This window comes from Natrix helvetica (genome assembly GCF_964273705.1).
Source record: "Natrix helvetica genome assembly, chromosome: 1".
In the NCBI taxonomy this organism is placed as follows: domain Eukaryota; kingdom Metazoa; phylum Chordata; class Lepidosauria; order Squamata; family Natricidae; genus Natrix; species Natrix helvetica.
In genome coordinates, this window is record NC_138548.1 from 80,624,497 (window position 1) to 80,642,731 (window position 18,235).

The following is an 18,235-nucleotide window of genomic DNA, read 5'->3' on the forward strand; positions in this document are numbered from 1 at the left end:
GAATAGCCACTTCCTTCTTCCCTTTTAATATTTCATTTGATGAAAATTCCATGAAAATTAGAAAGAATATTTTGTCTTAAAAATATTACAGAATTTTGATCCATGGGGAATTTCTCTCCTTTTTAATTTTTATTTTTTTAAAAAAAAATCTTTTAAAAAAAGAAAAAATCCCAAATGAACAGACTGTACTACACTGCCTTATATATTAAATGTATCAATAATCACTGGTTTACTGATAAATGCCATATAATATTGTTGTATAATACAAAATATTGTCATAGATACACAATCTTATTGAAAAGTATCATAAAAAGTATGCCAACATGAACCATGTTCATATTGCTTCATCCTTTGATTAGTAGAGAATACAGCCTTTTCCAGGATGAATAATTTACAGACTTACAAAATCCATTCCTTAACTTAATATCTCTTTTCCAATTTCTCAATAAAATATCCCCCTCTGCCCATGTTCAGTGCAACCATTTTGCAAAGCTTTGGTAAATAATTCAACATCACATTAATATCTTTAACTTTTAAGAGTTTTCTCGTAAATGTATTTATATACATTAAAATACCATTCCAAAAAAAGTACCATATCAGCTGAACCACAAAAAAAATTTTTACACCTTCGATAAAGAAAATCAGATGTCCATCCTTTCAAATAGATTTTTTGTGGGAGTCCAAAACATTCTAAATATAATTTTTAATGACGTTTAATCTCAAGTCTGTTGATATCTTAAAAATGTAAAGTCATTCATATTTTTTAATTTCTTGAATGTATGTCATCCCAATTAATGTGAAGCCATCTTAAAAGCCCTGAATTTGCTTCACTTTTACAATAAAAATTCCCAAATAATTGACACTTTAATATTTCTGTCCATTTCCCCAAGTTTTCTGTGCCAGTTCTGTATCTTACTGCTGTGTACTTTATGCCTATTATATTCTTCAAAAGTATGTGGAAATTGCAGCTATTGCTGCAAGAGCTAGGTTGCTGAGTGGTATAAGGTACAGGACTCATGTAATACCTGGTACTGGATTGGTTGCCAATCACTTACTGAATGCAATTTAAGATGTTGGCACTTGAACATTAAACTGTTAAAAAGATAAGGTACTGACCATTAACAGGACTGCTTCTCCTTTTATGAATATGTCTGGCTGTTAAGGTCAGAAGGAGACCCCCTTCTAAAGATGGTTTGATGTCAGAGACCCAATTTTCTGGCATAGAAGAGATCCCCGTTTCCTGTGCTTTGGCCAATATTCTCACTATTTACAAAATCTGTAGACATATATATATATATATCCCTTTCATAGAACTCTGGAGCAGATAACCATTTCGATGGCCATCCCAGCAGAGAGCATTTAGGTGGCTGTCTAATTTTCTCTTGAACTCATCCAATGAAAAGGAACGCCTCTGTTTATATTATTAGAAAGTCTCTTCTAACATCCAATCCAAATCTGCCTTCTTTAATTTAAATCCAATATTTCCATGTTTTGTATTCTGGAATGAGACAGAACGGGTCTGTTCTTAAATACTTTTAAGTATTAAAAAGGATCATAAGATACATTCATTTCTCAGATTTACGCCCTGCTTTTCTTTCAGGATAGTATACATGGTGTTTGCTGTCTTCTGCTTTTCCATATTAAACATCAACCCTGTGTGGATGATAAGGCTGAGAGAATGATTGTGATAAAGTCATTCCGGGATCTTCCTTGGCTGTGAATGGACTCTTAATTTATTGACTTTCTCGGTGGTTTAAAGATAATGAAGATAGCAAAGGCAACTAATTCATGGCCTGCAAGTGTAGGGCTACCATATCTGCAAAAGAAATGGATAGCCACTAGTGATTAGATGGAAGCAAGGAATTACCGTAAAATTATCTGTATCATCTTGTTATGTTTTGATGGGCTATCTGTAGTTAGGTGGATCTGTTTTCCACTCTTTTTGAAGCTTGGGACAATATTTGTTCTCCTGAAACTATCTAGCACTTCCCTAGTTCTGTCTTTCCAGGAATTCTCAAAAAGAACCAAACCATCAGCTAATTCTTTTGGCAGCCATGGATGGAATTCATTTCATGATAAAGATTTAAACTTATTCAACGAAAAGAGGTATCTCTCAATCTTGCTTCCATGCAGTTCAAACTTCAGTTTTTCTTCTTTATCTCGCCATTCACAATGTCCTAGTGGAACAGACAAGGTTTTTGTTGTTGTAGTAGAAAGAAACAAAGGAGCAGTTTTCTTTGTAGTGCTTGTGAGCATTTTGCTTTCTTTGCTGATATATTATTTTCTCTCTCCCCCCCCCCCCAAATATAACATTTAGCAAATTCTGGCATCATCTAAATGATTTGTTTGTTTTTATCATCAAAATTAGCAGATCTCTCCCTCTCTCTCTCTCCTGCATGCACACATAGACAAACGCACACACACACAAATCAATGGAATTACTTTTTCCTGGCACTTGAAAGCCATTAGTATAGGAGCTAGTTACATTCCCAGCAAGGAAGTTCTCCAAATGAGATGCCACTATAGAGAAGGTTCTATCTCCAAGGGTCACCTACTTGACTTCAGAAAATAAAGATACCCACTGTTGAGCCTCCAGTAATGATCAACTGCATTTTGCTGTAGGCTAAGGCCTTTCTATTTTCTCAAAGCTTTTTATCTACGATATTTTATTTTGATGAGATCTTTAATTCTGCTCTTTTAAGGTTTTGCATCCTGCTGCTTAGTCTTTAGAATTTTTATTTTGAAAGGTGCTTTTTATTGTATCCTTGATATCATAAAGCCACACAATAAATTTATTTAAAGGAGGGATGCATATATTTGTTGCTTCCTTTTTGAAATCCTGTGCCCGTGCTTTCTAGGATGCACATGAGGAGGAATAAATAGAATCTTACCTGGGATTCATTTAGAGTTAGTGTCATTTAGGATTGGTCAGGATTATGTTCATGTAAGAAATAACATGAGAAAGTTCTACAGGACCTGGGAGAGCTCCCTGGGAGATTGATTTAAGAATGATTGACATGAGAACATAAGAATGATGAATTGGAATATGATGGACACATATGTGTGTGCACATACCAATTCCCAATGTGCTAAACCAGTTTTCAACAGTTTTTGCCAATGGGATTTTAGTGCTATTCAGAACAGCTTCTTTTAAAATGACTTCCATAGCTACACCATTTATAGTAATTTATAGTAACCCGATTATAGTAAAAAAAATTTAATTACCTAAAAAGGATAATGTCTCTGCAGTATGGGGAAGGTCTTTTTCTTATTTATTTAGGAACTTTAATCTTCAGTTACATTTTGGAGCTTGTGAATTATACAACAGCATGTAGTACGTATATCGGGCAGTGATTTTACTAATGGGACTTTAAAAAAAATGTGATCAGAATTGTTTTAGAATAATAAATAAAATGATCAGTCATTGTATTAACATATTGGTTTTTATTTAATTTATTTCAGTTGTTTAGAAGTACCTGAAGCCTTAACATGCAGGAGACTTATTTTTAAACTATTTGGACATAGTTTTTTTGCAATTTAAATTCAATATTTCCCCATCCCAGCAAAGTAAGTGATTTATATTTATCCACTCATGAATTAAGGATTGGTATAAATTATCCCAGAATACTTACGTTGATTGACTAAACATCCTGATACCACCTGCAAAATAATAAGTGGCATCTCCTGCAGTGGGCTGTGAACCTCTACCGTAGGAAACGGCAGAATGAAAGAGAGATATTTGTGCCCTGAGGTCAAGTGGATCTCATAGCAATCTTCTTCCCAAGTAATTCCACTATTTGTTATTTCTGCAGCACAGACATGGCCTGGATAGTTTATAGATCTTACCTATCATACAATTAGTGACATCTTTCCTCAATGTTGCTTTGTGCTATCTATTGTGGAAGAATAGCTGGATGCAACAAGTTGCCTTTTTAAATTATTATTGAGGAAAATATTCATATGGGGAATTTTTGTTGGCCTAGAGTTGCTAGTTATACAGTAATTTCAAGGACAAAGGAAGGGCTGTGCTGTAATTGCACCAATTCCTTCGGTCACTAGACTTGATAGTTATAGTTTGCCAGTTTATTGTTCCAAAATTTAGAGAACAATTTCTGAGGGAGATAGGCAGTTAAAAATATGAAATGTAAATAAAATATACATTTTTTAAAAAAAAATCCTCCATCTGATTTGTTGAGGCTTAGTCTAAAAAATCTGATTGCCTCCTAAAAGTGCTGGAAAAAAAACTTGTTCTGTTGCACTTTAATAAGCACTGAGTGGGAAAGATATCCAAGCTGGTATCTGGATGAAAAGTGCAGCAAAACATTACATTTTGGAAGTTAATTTATGAAAGACTACTCAAACTATCTTCGTCTTCTTCCTTCTGCTGGATTTGCCTGCAGCCCTAAACTCCTATTTTTTGCCTGTTGGCGTGCCCTTCAACCACAAATACTATAAATCAGCAGCATGTTTTTTCTACATTTTGAGGCAACCTCTCCACCACAACCTACCCCTTCTCTCTAAAAAAAAAAAAAAATCAGCAGGAGAAAAAAAGTCCAGAAAATCCAGATTTCTCCACATCACATCATTCGTGAATCCGTGCAATTCCCAGGTTATCAAACCTGAATCGACTCCATTCTATTTCCTTTCTTGTTGGATATGGAAGCTTTTCCTTTTAAACGGCAATGAGGTACTTCGAAACAGTTTGACCTCTAGACCTGGCACGGAATGAATCCCGTCACTAGACTGAATAACCACACCAGTGGCTCTTGCTAGGATGAAGCAGCAGCCCCTGACTCATCATTTTGAGTCTTCTTAGCTGTTTTCCTCAGTTGGGAGACTGAACAGTGTGTGCCACCTGGCCTGTCAGCGCTCTCTTGGTGTTTAATCAATTGTATTCCAGGACAACTGCTCCTATGCAGTGTATAATTTTAAAATGTTTTAAAACTATAATATCACCAACACAATTACTTAAAGATCAGTTTTGAAAAAAAACAACAGCTAGAAAGAAAGTCATATAGAACCTTAACCAGCAAAACAAATATGCTGTAGGCTGTGTCAAAACAGGGGGGTGGGATATCAAGGGGACAGGGATAAACACATTTCTTCAAAGTGGGAACTCAACAGATACGTGTTTATCAATAGGTTTCTGTTCTCAGTACTCACCATAAATTACTCTTGCCCCAGGATTTCTCACATCACCACCTGTATTTTGCATTTCAGATGCTGATTTGAAAATCTAATGAGGATTAGTTTAGATCTCTGCTGTTATCAATGGCTGGATATACACTTTGTACAAAGCTATGATTTTCTCAATCATTGTTTGCTGCATAAACATAACTCTCTTGCTCATCTACAAATCTATCTTCTGAACAAGCTGCATGAAAGTTGTCTACTGGATTTCTACTTTTCTTTCCCATTTCCTTCATTCTTGCCCAAACTCCTGTCTCCCCCTGTTGTCTCTCCTTCTTTTGAGACGCTACCACAACATACATGGCAGCTACTATTCCCTGCATGTTTTGCGTCTGATCTCCCTCTCCAGATGCCTTAGGAAATTTCTGGTTAACAGGTCTATTTGGATTTAGTAGCTTGGCAAGCACTCCCTCCCCCCCCCCTCATTCAACTGATACCTGTGTACACAATTGCACCTTAACATCCAATGAATTCTGTGCTGGGTGCGATTTCAAAGTCACAATATGGCTAAGCTCTTTTATCACTGGGGGTAAATTTTGGTTGCAAGGATACAATTGACAGAGAATCCAAGCGTTTTGAGACTTTTATGCTTTTTAAAAATTATATACAGTGAAACTACTGGTATTTACAATAGGCAATTTACAATAGGTATTTACAACATCCCTGCTTTTACCTGGTATCAGGTTTACTCCTAAATCTTTCTCTCAGAGACTTTTTCCCTCTAGCACTCCCTCCCCCGCCCCCGTCCCATTTCTGAACTTATCAAGAGTGAAAAGAAAGGAATGTGCTGGAGTTGCAACCAGGGATGCTCAGCAGTTTCTTTCCTTTCTTGGATCTGCTCAGCCAAAGCGTCTGCATCAGTGGTGAACTCTAAATTTTTTTCCTACTGGTTCTGTAGGCGTGGCTGAGGTGGTGGTGGTCATATGACTGGGTGGGAGTGACTATGTAGTCATGTGACTGGGTTTTTTTTTCAAACGACAGAAACTCACTTTAACAATGTCCTGCTGGAACAGGGGGTTGGAGTAGATGACCTCCAGGTCCCTTCCAGCCCTGGATTGCTGTGCTCTTTCAAAGTATCTTCTGAAGCTGCCTCTAGTGTCAGGTCTGTGGTCCTCCCTCCCTCCCTCTTTCCTTCTTTTGCAGCACCCCCACCCCCCATTTTTGGCTTAGCTGGCATCAGGAAAGCTTCCTAGGAGCAAAAACGGACCTTCCCACCCCCATTTTTGGCCTAGCAGTCCTCAGGGAAGCCTCCTGGGAGCAAAAACGGACCTCAAATGCTAAAAAAAAAAGTTAAAAAAAGATCCTACCATCACACACCACAGCTGATCATCGGAACTTTTTTTTACTTTGCATTTTTTTACTACTGTTTCGGGTGAAAGGTCTGCATCTCCTTCATGGGAAAAAGAGCCTCTCTCATGGTCTTCTCAAAGATCAGGGCAGCCATTTTCCTCCTTATCTTCAGTTTTGGGTAAAAAAATTGTTTATCTGGGATTTCACTTGTCTTCTTCCAGGGAATCATCCATACTTTTCTCTTCCTCTTTGCAGAGAAAAATGACTATTATTTCACACATGCATCAAACTTTCCTGTCCTTTTCTCTCTCCAATTTTTAATCACGCCAAGAGCATGTCCATTAGCAATTGAGGAGTCAGATGCCCCTCCAGGGCTCCAGTCCACACTTATGGGGCCAGGCTGGACAAATGCAATCTCCGTCCTTACATTTCCTCACAACGGCCATGGCTAGCAGCCAGATCATCTGATCAGGCAGTGCAACAAGGTCAGTTACAGTTGAAGGCCAGAATTGAGCTTCTTCTCCCCTTCTCTCTCCATTTGCTGACTCATGCCAGCAGAACAGTAGCTGTGCTAGGCCAATAAAAACATCTGCCACATTGGCATATCCTGCTGAGGCATAAAATTCATCTTTTAAATCATCAGGGATTGCCTCACAGGTTCTACTGTGTCACAGTCAAACAGGTTATTGACAGAACATGTGGACACGGAACACTTTATTGAAAGAATATACGCTGTACATAATGTATACACCTATAGAGCCAGTTTGGTGTAGTTGTTAAGGTGCTGGCCTAAAACCAGGAGAATGTGAGTTCTAGTTCCATCTTTGGCATGAAACCTGGCTAATTTTGGTCCTGTCACTCTCTTCCAGCCCAACTCACCTCACAAGCTTATTGTGGGGATAATGGAAGGAGAAAGGATTATTATGTATCTTCACTGCTTTGAGTTAGTTATAAAAGTAATAAAGGCATATATATATATATATATATATATATATATATATATATATATATATATATATATATATGTGTGTGTGTGTGTGTGTGTGTGTGTGTGTGTGTGTGTGTGTGTGTTGTATTTGTACTGATAAATAAAGGGAGACTAGTATAGATCTATTTCGAGCTAATTAGCTCTCGTCAGCTAGCCATACCCTTACTGGGATTTGAACCTGGGCTGTATTATATATTAGGCAGGAGTCTTAGCCACTAAGCCACAGGCTCTCCTCCTTATCAGTTGAGCCAGGGAAATAGGTATGTATTTGTGTTACAACCCCTGGTATGCCTAAATATGGGAGGAAGCTCACTACTCCCTCTTTCTGTCCTTCGGCTCATCACAGAAGACCATGCAGGCAGAAAACCATATTTTTATTTTTAATGTTGCCTTTTTATATTTGTGTTGTATTTGTACTGATAAATAAATAAAGGGAGACTAGTATAGATCTATTTCGAGCTAATTAGCTCTCATCAGCTAGCCATACCCTTACTGGGATTTGATAAGGAGGAGAGCCTGTGGCTTAGTGGCTAAGACTCCTGCCTAATATATAATACAGCCCAGGTTCAAATCCCAGTAATGGTATGGCTAGCTGATGAGAGCTAATTAGCTCGAAATAGATCTATACTAGTCTCCCTTTATTTATTTATCAGTACAAATACAACACAAATATAAAAAGGCAACATTAAAAATAAAAACATGGTTTTCTGTCTGCATGGTCTTCTGTGATGAGCCGAAGGACAGAAAGAGGGAGTAGTGAGCTTCCTCCCATATTTAGGCATACCAGGGGTTGTAACACACACACACACATACATACATAATGTAAATTAGAAAGCTGTGATATTTTGATATTAAATCAGTTATTATGGCTTTCATCCAATCAATTAAAATTTAAAGTTATGAATAATTATACGTCTCTGCCCTTGGCTTGAATGCTTTTGTCTGATATACAGGTGAAACTCGAAAAATTAGAATATTGTGCAAAAGTTCTTTTATTTCAGTCATGCAACTTAAAAGGTGAAACTAATATATGAGATAAGATTCATTACATGCAAAGCAAGCCATGATTTGACATAATTGTGATGATTATGGCTTACAGTTCATGAAAATCCCAAATCCACAATCTCAGAAAATTAGAATATTACATGCAATCAATAAAACAAGGATTGTACATAGAACAATATCGGACCGCTGAAAAGTATAAGCATGCATATGTACTCAGTACTTGGTTTGGGCCCCTTTTGCAGCAATTACTGCCTCAATGCGGCGTGGCATGGAAGCTATCAGCCTGTGGCACTGCTGAGGTGTTATGGAAGACCAGGATGCTTCAATAGTGGCCTTCAGCTCTTCTGCATTGTTCGGTCTCATTCATCTTTCTCTTGGCAATGCCCCATAGATTCTCTTTGGAGTTCAGGTCAGCCGAGTTTGCTGGCCAATCAAGCACAGTAATCCGACAGTCATTGAACCAGGTTTTGGTGCTTTTAGCAGTGTGGGCAGGTGCCAGGTTCTGCTGGAAAATGAAGTCAGCATCCCCATAAAGCTCATCTGCGGAAGGAAGCATGAAGTGCTCCAAAATCTCCTGGTAGACGGCTGCGTTGACCCTGGACTTGATGAAGCACAGTGGACCAACACCAGCAGATGACATGGCTCCCCAAATCAACACAGACTGTGGAAACTTCACACTGAATTTCAAGCATCTTGCAGTGTGTGCCTCTCCATTCTTTCTCCATACTCTGGGTCCTTGTTTTCCAAATGAGATGCAAAAGTTGCTCTCATCAGAAAAGACGACTTTGGACCACTGAGCAACAGACCAGGTCTATTTTTCTTTAGCCCAGGTAAGATGCTTCTGACGTTGTTTGTTGTTCAGGAGCGGCTTGACAAAAGGAATACAACATTTGAAGCCCATTTCCAGGATCTGTCTGTGTGTGGTGGCTCTTGATGCACTGACTCCAGCCTCAGTCCACTCCTTTTCCTATTGCACCTTTTCACAATATTCTAATTTTCTGAGATTGTGGATTTGGGGTTTTCATGAGCTGTAAGCCATAATCATCACAATTATGACAAATCATGGCTTGAACTATCTTGCTTTGCATATAATGAGTCTATTTCATATATTAGTTTCACCTTTTAAGTTGCATTATTGAAATAAATGAACTTTTGCATGATATTCTAATTTTTTTGAGTTTCACCTGTAGTTTATGATATTAGTGTAGCAGTCATTACTTGGTAGGGAGAAGTGCTGAAACTCTTTGTAGTTGTTTACTTTATAAATACATTTAGGGAAGTGCAATACAATCTGTCACTAGTGGGATTCAGTCAGTTTGCACCACTTCGGGAGAACCGGTTGCTAACTTTCTGAACAGCTTGGTGAACTGGTTGTTGGAAAAAATCATTAGGGCAGAGAACCAGTTGTTAAATTATTTGAATCCCAGCATTGATCTCAACCATATGAAACCTCTGCTCATGCCACAGGACCTTGCCATGTTCTCCAAGTCTTTTACTCCAGGGATGATATCAGAATGGAAGAATCTCCCTTATCTACATTGCCAATTCTGATAGAAGACATATGGTTTAGATATAAGTTCATCCTAACACTGAAAGCTAAATTGCTCACAATTTTTCACTGGTTGAATTTTAAACAAAAGTTATATGTAAAGTCCTCTGTCACAACCAAATTTGTAACATTTTGTTTATTTTTTGCTCTCTCTTTATAGACCTTCAGATGCTGATCAATTACAATTCCCATCACCTCACATCATCACAGCCCTTGAGCAAGGGCTGCTAGGAACTGAAATCCAAAGGTATCTGCAGCATCAGAGATCCTCACTCTATAGCTTTAAACACCTGATAGCACATTTAAAAATATATTGTAACTACATGTAAGTTTAATGGAACTAAACATCATTCAAATATGTTTACAAACATCAAAAATGAAATATTAAGGTGGAGAGATGATACAGTTAATACAATTAATCTGTGTGCCAGAAATAACTGCATATCTAAATAACTATGGTATGTGGAATATTGTAAGCATGATAGAAAAAAAGGAAATATTTTGCAATACTATAATTCACTTCAAAACTCACTGTATAATATCTCAGAAAATAATGCCCACAGTTGTAGGAAGCTTGAATGATAATCATTCCAGTAGTTATATCCCAGTTTGGCTTACAGCTTCCATTCTGAAGAAAAGTAGAGTATCTTTGACTGTAATGCTACTAAAACTGGAGAAACTTCGCAGCAGGGAAAATACTTAATTTTTAAGAACTTGTTAATTTTTAATAAACAAACAAAGAAAAAAGTCATGGAAATAGAAACTGACACTATAATGACTTGCAAAGTGTGCCATATCTTTCAGCTTATGCCCACAGAAGACCCAACTATATATGTATCCAATGTAAACTACTTGAATTACTAGAAGAAAAAGTAAAGGGACTAGAGGCAACTTTAGCCACTTTGAAACTCAATGAACAAAGCGAGAAATCCCAACCTAAACAAGAAGACTACACCAAAATAACACAATAGGGACCAAACTGCTTCTAAAATAATAATGATGACCCCATATCTGATAACACCCAAATTGAACGCAATAGGGGACAAACAACATCCGAAAAAAATAACCCTTCATATGCACCTAAAGCGCAAGACCGATGGAAACTTTTAGAAGAAAACAACAACCAAGAACAAAGTCCCTACTATCTATCCAACCCATTCCAATGAAGCCCCCCTGGAACTGAAAAATCGCTTTCATAGCTTCCCTATGGAACAAATTATAGGGACACTCACAAAAGAGCATTCATCAATAGTTTCTAAAAAAGAGACACAAACCAGCATTCCTGCAAAAGGAAGGAAAGTATTCCAGACTTCCCTAGGAAATAAGGCAAATATTGGTGATAGGAGATTCAATTCTTAGGGGAACAGAAACTATAGCCTGCAGACTACGCAGTCAATCTAGAGAGGTATATAGTTTCCCTGAAGCAAAAACCAAAGATGTAACTGAGTATCTTACTAAAATAATCAAACCCATGGATTACTACTCCTTTCTCCTACATGTGGGGATCAATGACACAACAATGAATTTGAAAACAATAACAGATTACAAACAACTAGGGAAGAAAGTTAAAGAATTAGGAACACAAGTGGTGTTTTTATCTATACTTCCAACAAAAAGCCAACATCCAATGAGGGACAAAGGATTTTACAAACAAACCACTGGCTTAAAAACTGCTGTTGTCAACAGAATTTCGGCTTCCTAGACCATGGTCTGCATTACCTATATGAAGGGGTACTGGCAAAGGATGGAGTGAACCTCACAAGAAGTGGAAATAATATATTCGGAAAATGACTGGTTTATCTTATCAAAATGGCTAAACTAAAATTGAGGGAAGAGGGGACCCAATCTTCATGAGATTTAGAACCTAATCCCAAGCAAAAGCCACTAGATAACCAATCACATAAGGAGAAAGGTAGTAAAAAGAAAAAAGAAATAATAAAAAAGAAAAACCCAATAAAGTAGAGTGTGATGGAAAGGATGGAAATCCCAGTTACAAAGTGGGAGATATAAGAAAGATACCCAAGACCTATAAAGGACTCAAGTGCTTATACACTAATGCTCAATGTTTAGGGAACACCCAGGGCGCACTTGAAGTATTAATACCTGAAGATAGATACGATATAGTTGCCATTACTGAAACTTGATGGGATGAAACTCATGACTGGAATGTACTGATAGAAGGATACAAATTAAAAAAGAGGGGGTGGAGTTATATAAAAAAAATCACTACATCTCTACAGAAATACACAAAACCAAGGATGACAACCTCCTAGAGTCCATATAGGTCAATATAAAAGGGGGAAATGACATTGCTATAGGTGTATACTACAGGCCACCCAACCAAGCAGAAGAAATAGATGGACTCTTTGCTAATCAATTAACAAATGTATGTAGAAAACATACCACAGTAGTAATGGGAATTTTAACTACCCTGAAATCAACTGGGAGACAAACTCTGCAGCAAGTGGGAGATCGAATAGATCCCTAACCAATTTAGCTGACAACTTTGACAACCAATTTAGCTGACAACCAATTTAGCTGACATAAGGTAGAAGAGGGAACTAGAGGAAAAATTATACTGGACCTAATTCTTACTAAAAGAGAAGACATGATAGAGGAAGTTGAAGTTGCCAGAATCTTAGGTGAGAGTGACCATGTCATACTGGAATTCAATATAATGCAAACATAAGCAATAGAATATAATCCAACCAGTGTCTTAAACTTTAAAAAAGTTGATTTTAACAAACTCAAAGACAGCCTAAGCAAAATTTCATGGATAAAAATCCTAAAGGGAAAAACAACTCAAGAGTGGGAAACACTGAAAAATATGATCAAAAAAGCCCAGTCCAACACAATACCACTGAAAAAGAAAAACAAGAAATCCAAAAGGAAACTAGCATGGTTGCACAATGATCTCTCTGATAAATTGAAAGACAAAAAGGATAAGTACAAAAAATGGAAAGAGAAATATATAAACATTTGCAACAAAAGCCAAAGATAATATTTTTAAAAAAGTTTCTTTCAACATATAAATAACAAGTAAAAGGCAAGAAAACAGTTGGTCTATTAAAAAGAGAAGATGGCAAGGAAGTAATGGGCAATAGAGAAAGCAAGAGCTGCTTAACTCATTCTTGGCATCAGTCTTTTTTACATAAAAAGAAACTATAGCTCAACCTACCAAAAATATAACTGTAAAAGGCAGACTAGAAATAAAAACAAGCAGAAAAATGGTAAGAGAACACCTGTTTGCTCTGGATAACTATAACTCAACATGGACCTGATGGATTACATCTCAGAGTTCTGAAGAAGCTGGCAGGTGTTATCTCAGAACCATGGGAACATATTGGAAAAAATAATAAAAAAACAGACTGTGAACATCTAGAAACAAATAAAGTTATAACTAGTAGCTAGCATGGGTTCGATAAAAACAGATCCTGCCAAATCAATTTTATTTCATTCTTTGACAATTTAACTAAATTAGTAGACTAGCAAAATCTGTGGACATAGTATATTTAGACTTCAGCAAGACATTTGACAAAGTAGACCACAACCTACTTCTTGGTAAGCTAGAAAAATGTGGGATAGACAGCATCACCACCAGATGGATTTGTAACATATTCTAAGAGTAGTTACATCTACATGAAGGGAAGTAAGCAGGTTCCATCGTAGGCCTAGTACTCTTTAATATCTTCATAAATGACTTAGATAGAAGGGGAACTCATCAAATTTGCAGATGACACTAAGCTGGCAGGAATAGCTAACACCCCAGAAGACAAGCTCAGGATCAAAAAAGATCTTGACAGATTTGAACAATGGGCCCTACTTAACAAAATGAAATTTAATGTGGAAAAAAGCAAGGTTTTATACCTTGGCCTGAAAAACCAAAGATATAAGTACAGATTAGGCGAGACCCGGATCAAAAACAGTAACTATGAGAGGAACCTTGGAGTCCTAGTGAACAATCATTTAAACATGAATGAACAGTCTGTGGCAGCAGCCAAAAAAGTTAATACGATCCTTAGTTGTATAAAGAGAGGAACAGAATCAAAATCACATGACGTATTAAGTACCGCTTTATAAAGCCTTAGTAAGATCACAAAACTGGAATACTGCATCCAGTTTTGGTCACCACTTTATAAAAAAAGATGTAGAGAAGTTGGAAAAAGTGCATTTGGGTTTGGCCAAAGGAGAAACGGAGGACTCTAGAGGGGACATGATAGCAGTATTTCAGTATTTGAGAAACTGCCACATAGAGGAGGGGGTCAATTTATTTTCCAAAGCACTAGCAGGCAGGAGAAACAATAGATGAAAACTAATCAAGGAGAGAAGCAACCTGGAATTAAGGAGAAAATTCCTAACAGTGAGGACAATTAACCAGTCCAATCATCACTGGAGCTTTTTAAGAAGAGATTGGACAGTCACTATCTGAAATTGTATAGGATCTCCTGCTTGAGCAGGGGGCTGGACTAGAAGACCTCCAAAGTCCCTTCCCACTCTATTCTGAATCTGAAGAAAAGTAAGTACCTTTGACTGTAATGCTACTAAAACTGCTGAAATTTAACTAGCTTTTTACGATCTTAAATATTGGAATTATCTAAGAACATTAGCAACTTTAATGTACCTCCTATGTCCCATCTGGTCCAAGTTTCTATTTCCAAAGCAGTTTAGCATAGAATAAAAAGATCAACAAAACATTAAAAACAGAATATTGTAATAATTTAAAAAGTGAACAATAAAAAAACAACAATGGCAATTTTCTTTTTAGATTTTCAAATTCTTGAACATATTTTCTTGAAGATTATCACATTGAAACAGAACTTATTTTTAAGTAAAAACTGAGCGTCCCAAAATTAAAATGGATTTTACTACTAAATAAGCAAGATGATACTGCAGAACATGGAAATCCATTCCTCTTTTTAACTTATTTCTCAGTTTTGTGTACAGTAATATGTAATCATCAGACTCTATTTCAAATACACAGTATATACTCTCCCTATTAATGTACCCAAGTTCAAAGATGTCTGGAAATGCAATTTTTTACAATGAATTTCTGTGCTCATGGAGTAGAAGATCATAATGTTGCTCACTTTTGGTTTAAGCTTGTATTATGAACTCAATCATCAGTTTATAAACTTATTTTAACTGTGTTATATAAGCCTTATTTAATAAACCATGATTAAAACATACTATGCTTAGTGCAGTATATGATCTCAGTTTGGAGGTCAACATAAAGGAGGAGGGGGGAAAGATGGCAGTAGGATCTATCTAGGTAAGGAATGGCTAGGTATGTTTTCCTGTATAGCTCCTTAAGATTTTAATAAAAAGGTACAGTAAAACTATCAATAGTGTAACACTGAACATCTATATTGCCTGCACTTTATCTGGGAAAGAAATGCCCCAGAAATTATCAGTATGACTTTGCAAAAACCTCCTAAATGCAGAACGGCACTACAAATCAGTACACTCCATAAAGGGCCTATAATGCAGTAATTATATTTCAAAGACATACTTCAGAAATAAAAATAATTCTAGCACAGGTTTAACTCAATTTGTGTTTCTATTATTTACATAAGCAAGTCCATTAAAATAGGTTACATGCAAATGAAGGGCAGCTTACTACTTATTTAAAGTACTTTTATACTTCCTTGTAAAAGTTTTCTAGACAAACCCTCTACAACTTTGTGTCTCTCTGTGTGTAACATATACGGTATATTAAAGAGCTGAAATAATTATTGCAGAAATTACATAAAGATGTAGCAAAAGCATAAATTTATATACTAATTGGGAAATGATTATGTACTATTCAAATGTAAAATTATATTCTTTACAAAATATAATTATAGAAAATTAACAAATATTCATTTAAAGAAAATCTTTATATTTATTAGCCAATTTCTTACCAATACAAAACAACAGTAATATTCTCTAAGGTTATCCATTCTTCAGAATCTGTGGCGTCCCTATATTGCCCAATTAAAAGTTGTGATAAACAAAACTGAACATGTCTACAGTTGCTGAAAGCTTTACTATCACAGAATACCACAAGCTGCTCCTATTTTAAACATGAGCAGAAAGTCCAAGATTATAAAATATATTACTCTCATCCATTACTCATAATTATTGCATTACCAATTGCACAATTAATTCATCCAGGTTTCCCAGCACAATTTATTGTTCAAATACAGGTCATAAACTTTCAAAAATGTTTGTGCAAGACACCTTTCCCTACTGCAGCCCCAAAAGGCAGTGGGCTGGATCCAATCTTTGGAGATGGCTGAAATTAATGAAATTGTTTGAGAGATGCCCAAGCCTGCTTTGTGTTAACCAGAGTACTTAGTGAGAATGTAAGTAGCATCATCTCAACCTGTCCATACAGCTCTTCAATTTGTAGCTTATCTAAAGATGAGCATATTGTCTGAAACATTTTTGGTAAGGGTGAACTAATCTTACATTTAGTCCCTTGTTCATTCTAAAACTGAACCCAGCTTAATTAAGGTTTACACATCTTATTAACTATTAGTGATTTATTTGGGATATGTATTATGTATTCTGTCAAACAAAGTATTCTGATTTATAAACCATGGAATACAGTTTAAGGAAATATGGCATAGCTTCTTTAACACAAGAACCATTATTATTCCCTTGTAGCTGCTATTAAATGGCCTACTGCCTTTGAAGTTGATGGCTATATGATCTAATTATCAAATAGTTAATGACTAACAAATTCATGTTACCACGCTCACAAAAAACTAAATGTTCTCATTCAGGCTATGCATATGTAAAGTATATTAAACTTTTAGCTTTCTATTAAGTATTATTAAGGGCATAATCAACTCAATGCATAGTTGAAACTGAAAACAAACCATAACATTATATATAATATCATAAATCTAAATATAACTGCTATGTCATTGAGTTTTGCATGTACTGCAAATAGTTTCATACAATCTGGCAAAAATTATACAGTAAGTGTATGATACTATATTCACAATTATATGAAATATTACTTACTTATTTTGCATGAATTTTAGCAATATATTTAAATTCAAATTTTAATTGATCTGAGTATTTAATTCAAAATATAGTACAAGTATAGTCTTTGTAAACTGTACATTTATAAATCAAGTTATAATAAAACTTTATTGCAATTCAAATACAGACAAAATTTCAAACATATCAAACATTGGATAACAAAGATAAATCTTATTTTCACTTTGTGTTAATTTAATTTCTTAACCTTAGGTTAAAATTACAGAAGTTTTCTGGTGCTTAGAAAATCTTATGAACAAAAACAAGGCATTATACACTTCAATTAAAACCTAACTTTAAGGCATAATTAACATTAAGACACAACATAAAATAAATACAGGTAAGAAAAGAATCTTACAATCAAGCAAGTTAACATACATATTGATTTTACAGAGTACACCCTGCTCACTCAAGTTATGCCTGGGATGCTAATATGATACATCTTTCTTCTACTTGGTACACTTGTGCTTGCACAAGACGCTTTCCAGGATTTGCTAAATTGTTCCAACTGCTTATGCTCAAGCAACACGATTAACTAACCCCACTGGTTCAGTTCACACAATACATTCAATTAAAACATGGTCGGCTGGTTTGTGGTCAGCTATGGTTCTATAACCTCAGCTTGTCTATTATGAAGTCACCCAAGAACTCGCCCTCTCCTTTTAATTTTACCCAGAGTCACCCTAAATATGTTAACTTTGTAGCAATGACCTCCATTTATTGCAGCGATATTTTCTTTCAGCGAGGTAGAATCCGAGGGCTCTTCCCATTGTTAGAACGGTGCATGTATAGTTATTTTTCTCTCCCTCCCTACTCGCCCCCCTCCCCAAACCTCGCAGCCCTTACTGCCCTGTTGCATCAACTTCCTGTCCAAGATCCTCGGTTTGGGATGATGGTGAGAATTCTTGGGTCTCTCACACCCCTTTCCCTCCTCCGGTATGTCAGCTTCCTGTGCAAAAATCCCGTACGCCAGGCTATAGATGCCTATGTGTTGCCGCTGCCCTTGGTGCATCCACTTCCTGTGCAAAGCCCCCTTGCATTGGGGCGATTGTTCTTTTTTTTTTTGAATTATTATTATTATTCCTGCCTTTGGTGCATCAACTTCCTGTACGGATTCTTTTGCAAATGGGTGAAGAGCACGTTTGCGAGGACACTACCAGCTTGTTCGCTGCTGCTGTTGTTGT